Source organism: Montipora foliosa, chromosome 10, assembly GCF_036669935.1.
Source record: "Montipora foliosa isolate CH-2021 chromosome 10, ASM3666993v2, whole genome shotgun sequence".
Lineage (NCBI taxonomy): Eukaryota > Metazoa > Cnidaria > Anthozoa > Scleractinia > Acroporidae > Montipora > Montipora foliosa.
The window spans coordinates 662668-668082 of record NC_090878.1 but is presented as its reverse complement, the minus strand read 5'-3'; the positions used below and the strand labels follow the sequence as shown (position 1 = coordinate 668082).

General features: G+C 39.4%; 1 pseudogene; it reads right to left on the bottom strand.

Annotated features, from left to right (window-relative positions):
* Positions 1-3544: 3544 nt before the first annotated feature.
* Positions 3545-4605, bottom strand: LOC137974182 (uncharacterized; annotated as a pseudogene).
* Positions 4606-5415: the final 810 nt, after the last annotated feature.

Below are 5415 nucleotides of genomic sequence, written 5' to 3'. Positions count from 1 at the left end.
TTACTTGTGTGGTCTGATGATTGTCGCACGTTTTACTCGACTAGCTAAGTGGAATCCCCTGTAGAAATGGGCTATTTTGGCAAAGACCCTTTTACTTGCTTCGCCGTCTGGAAAGTACGTGGCAATTACCATTTTATCCTGACTATAAATATTGACTTTCTTTGTATCACACAAAACGTTGATTAGGCTTTAAAATCTTGTGGTTGACTGAACCCATGCATCTCACAGTTTCCGCCTCTTGAGCTAAAATGGCTGGAAACACTGACTAATCAACTGTTTAATCGCCTTAGTGTGAGCATAGTTTTCATACCACAACGTCCATTGATCTCGCCCACACTGTCTAGCCTTTGGATATTAGTAGTAAATAAATCATCTTATCATTAACAGAAGGGATGTATTTCTCGAAAACCGTACGTTAGCTTTCCTCACATTTAATAACGATTGTGAATCGAATGACATAGTTTTTCTCCAAGTTAGGGTGCTTTCGATTTCATGATTTTTCAAATCTTCATTCCTTTCACTTTAAACTGTATTCTGAAAGTCCTGTTTTTCATTCTCAGCAAAAACATGATCTACTGACAAACAATCAACCAATCAATCTGATTGATTGGTTTGTATTTGCCTTGCTCTTTTAACGCGTAATTTCTTTGCTACGATTTAATTTAAGGTAAGGTAATGAATTTATATAGCGCATTTTCTATTGACATATTCAAATGCGCTTTAGAAGCAAGGGATCTATGGGTGAGATCGGACATCAGCATATATAGGCGCCGCTGGCAGCCGCTATCAGTCCATTAGCGATCTCACCCAGCACATGAATGAATGAAATGAGACCTGACCACAACATGCAAATAGTCCACAAATTATGGAAATATTCCACATGTGCAAAAAGCCGTCTGTGACAGGAATTCTTGTGAGGTCATGAAGTTACCTTCTAATTGTAGGAGAGCTTTAGTTTGCATTCCGCAACTTATAGTTGCCCCCATGAAACATGAATATCAGTTTTAGAAAGAGTAAACGGCATTTTTACCGCGAAACAGTGATAATGAATACGTATCCATGTTAGGGTGCTTTCGATTGGGAAATCCGGATTTAGATCTTAGACTCCGGATCTTCGGAGTTGCAATCGAACACAAAATCCGAAAACGGATTTCACGACGGATTTTGATAATTGAAATCCTTACCCGACATGGATTTCCAATCAGTGAATCTGCGACAAAATGATTTTATGTTTGATTGGAAATCCGAAGATCCAGATTTTAAAATCTAAACCTGGATTTCCCAATCGAAAGCAACCTTAATTGGGTTTAGCAGAATACTCCTTCCGTTATACCAAGATTTACTTAATGTACTTGCCTTACTGAAATTGTAAAATTCATTTGCTGTCCTTTCATCGAACTACCAAATAGGATATCCAAATCGCAAAAAAAATTAAAATTTGAATCTATTCAGTCTTTGAAAATCTCAGTATCGGTATTAGCTACAAATGTACACTGTAAACTCAACTTGTCTACGCGAATGATAACTTTTCTTTATCTTAGACACTCACCAATACGATGATCTTGCACAAGCGGGGCCTCTTTTCTAACAGTTATTTCGTGAGTGTGTGCTTGCTGATTCACAGCGATCTTGACCGCAAAAATTTGCGAGATCTGCGAAAAAGTTAAAGTGTTGCACGGAGTACTTGACAACCTCGACAGCCCGATTGCTTTGCTGTTTGGCGTATCGACAGCGAACTTTTTTAGTCTTTGTGGCGAAGTTTCGTTTTTGATTGGATGTGATGATATTGAATGGCCACAAAACAAAGGTCACTGGTTGCCGGAAAGTCATGTATTACTACACTTATGACACCTATTTATAACGTATACTTATTGTGGTAACGATTTTATGTTTACCATCTCTTTGGTCCCTTTAGTCTTCGTGGCGAAGTTTCGTTTTTGATTGGCTGTGATGATATTGCGAATAGCCACAAAACAAAGGTCAATGGTTGCCGGAAAGTCATGTATTACTACACTTATGACAACTATTTATAACGTATACTTATTGTGGTAACGATTGTCCGTTTGCCATCTCTTTGGGCCGCAGGTTAAATTTCTGATCTGTTGACGTATTCTCCTTATTTGTGCTAAATCAATTGTCCAAAATGTATCAGCGTAACCTCTAAATTGCTTCTTATGACATTTTTTCATTCTCTCAGGATCATAAGTTCAGTCAAGTTAAATGAGCAGCAGAGAGCGAACTTGACTTTAATGAAGAAAGACACCCACAAAATAGCCCTGAAAAAAATGATGGCTTGGAAGAAAATGTAACGCTTCTCCGGACCCACGGCGTGTCAATTTTTTCCTCTCAATTTTCTCTCAATGTATATTGCATATTTACTGATAATACTCATCAGCGACTTTTTCGTTCATCGGACGAAATTATTACGGAACAAAAGAAGTAAATGTTTCTGCACCCAGTTGAAGTCTGGATGGCTCATTCATAACAACTGATAACGTATTGGTGAACAGTCATCTCTTGGTGTTTACAAATACATTCAATGCATGACTTACAAGTTGAACATTCAAATGGCAAATGAAGACCACCCCTCCCCCCAATTTCAATAATAAAAAATTGGCGGGCTTCAACTTGCATGGGGATTCATTATTGATTTTTGGGAGGGAGTACTGGTTTTTTTAATTTTATTTGCAGAAGTCAGTTATAACAAACACTTTGAATATCGCACGTTCATTAAATATAACTATAAGACATGAGTCATTAAGAGAGGTCTGTGTTATCTGCACGAATACCTACTACTATTATACATCAGACTCACTATGAAAAATCTGATTGGTCGAGAAGTCTGTGTTATCTGCCGAAGCCGAAGGCTTCATGCGAAAACCGAATTCAATAATTGTTTTATTTTACATTTTTCACATAATTCATCCTCAGAAACAGAAGCGAAACGTTCAGCCATTTTGTCTCTGAGGAGAACACTCCAAGGGGCTTAGTAACCAGGCAGACGTTGAACGATGAATGTAATATCTGCAGCAGATATTACATTTATCAGGTCAACTTCACAAGCTATTGTGAATTGATTGAATGCTCTCGACCAATCAGATTTTTCATAGTGAGTTTGATGTATAATAATAGTAGGTATTCGTGCGTGATAAATTACCACAATAATAATTGGTTTGTTATTGTTATCATAGCGTTGTCTTTAACTTCTGATCTCCTGCCTACGGACGTTTTCCCGATTTTCTTATTTTTAATCGAAAATGAACTTTAATTGATGCTTAATTAACATGGACTACTACCGACTCTGCAGTAGTTGAGGATAACAGTATTATAGTATCATGACGCCTTCAAGAAACTGTGATCAGGACAATTAGAATTCGTCTGATGTGGCTCTCCATTCTCAAACTCAATTTTATAATGTTTCACACTTTTCAGTATGAACCGATCTGAGGTTATGCATTGCCACTGAGAGGCAAATTGCTTCAGTCGACCACCTATAATGTCAACAGATTGCTCTGACCTATTTCTTACCTCAACATCAATATTATTAGAAATCGGCGTCACGCTGACTTCCCCTCCTTCTTTCTCTTGAAAGTCGGAGGATGTTTGTGGTCGTTTTTCCACGAGCCCAAAAAAGGCTTCCTGTAATATTGGTATCTTGGGCCTCCACGGCCATGGGCATAAAGATTAGCCGTTGATCTTCCAGTCTGCGTAGACAGTTTCTTACCAACGCGGTTGACCTCGGTCAACTCTTTCACCTGTTTAGGGAGATCATCGCCAAATAATTGGTCGGTGATTGCCAATGACGAAGAGCAAAGGTGTTTATGTACGTCGTGCAGGTCAGGTTTAATCAATTCTCTTCGGCGTTGGTTTAGTTCGCTATTTGCATTAGCAAACAAAGCTAGCGCATCTGTTGCCAATTACAACAGGTCGTTTCCATTTTGAAGCGACGGGATATGATCTAGCCATTTGCCGATCATAGTAGTCAATGGTCACTTTCTGGAGCCGGGAACTTAAAAGATTACAGTAATCATAGTAGTTATTCAGTTTTTCCTGAAGTTTCTCTTCCGGCAGGCCCTCTTTGACCATGGTATTAACCACATTGGCCAGCTCTGCATTAATTCTTGGACCCGTTTCCTCTTTCTTTAGCTCTCAGTGACTTAAGCTATTAAGCACTTCAAAATTTCCTTCATTAGAAGGCGCTTCCTGAGCCCTGGCTGAGTCAGTCAGCTTCGTCACAGTTTCCTGAATGCTTGTAGTTTTAGTATCTTTCTTCTTCTTCGCAGAGGGCTCCCTGTTGATCTCGCGGTCATTCGCGGTCTGAGGAGTTTCCTCCTGTTCTACGTCCGCTATGTCTTCGTACTGTATTTCCAATTCTGACTGGAACAGTTTAAAAGACTCTGCAATAGTCTTACATAAATCCTGAGACATCTGGGCAAATCCTTGTTTCAACGAAGCGGTCAACTCTTGTAGGTCAGTTTTGGCGCCAACGGCGCCATCAACAACTTCAACATTCGCCTCGATATCTTCGGCTGTAGAAGCAGCATTTCTCCGTTTTAAGTTGTCTTTCTTGCCCTTAGGCTCAACATGAGTCGAACTTTCAGGCATTCTTTGCAAATTATCGCTTTGCAGACAACAATAACAATCTTTAGAAATCGAATAAGGTGCTGACTTCAGTTTGCTTTCAAAGGCGGCAAAACACTGAGTTCGCGCAGGCGCAGTACTATCTATCGTGAGCCCTCAGTGCGGTGACGGAATAGAATTACGTGCATGTCACGCAGATCTGACACAACCGTACACAAAACATGCTGATGCAGCTCTGTAGTAAATCTAAATAATTGATTTGGTGGGGAGATATGACCAACAAACTGGAATAATATCAGAAAGATTGATGCTGCGTAATAAACCCGTTGGCGACTTATTCTCTGTTAGGGTGATGCCTTGTTATAAATAAGGAGTTTTTTTGAGATCTACGACCGCGAAGGTCGACGAAAACGTCACCTCAAAAGATAACTTGGCTCTATCATAAGTCTTCGTTATTATTCGGTCTTGTTCATGTCCTAAAATATGGACGGCATATTCCAAAAGTAGATAGGTACGAGCGGTTTCTGAGTGAAAATAGAGAATGAAAGATTATCTGGTGCAGACTGAGAATGACTGGAATGTATGGAAACAAATCACCAGCGGTCCAGCACATTTTGGCGCAGTTGTTTGGCAACACGATCACGCGACCAAATAAGCAAAGCATTTTTCTCTAAAATTAGAGATTTTTCATTGAAATAATGATGTGTAGGCCACACCGGGTTGGTGCCTGGTGTTTTTACTCAAATGTGTTCTAGATACGTTTACTATACTGAGAGAATCTTTCTCCCCATTCGTCCTTCAAAAGCACCCTTTTTAATAAATCTAAAAAACATG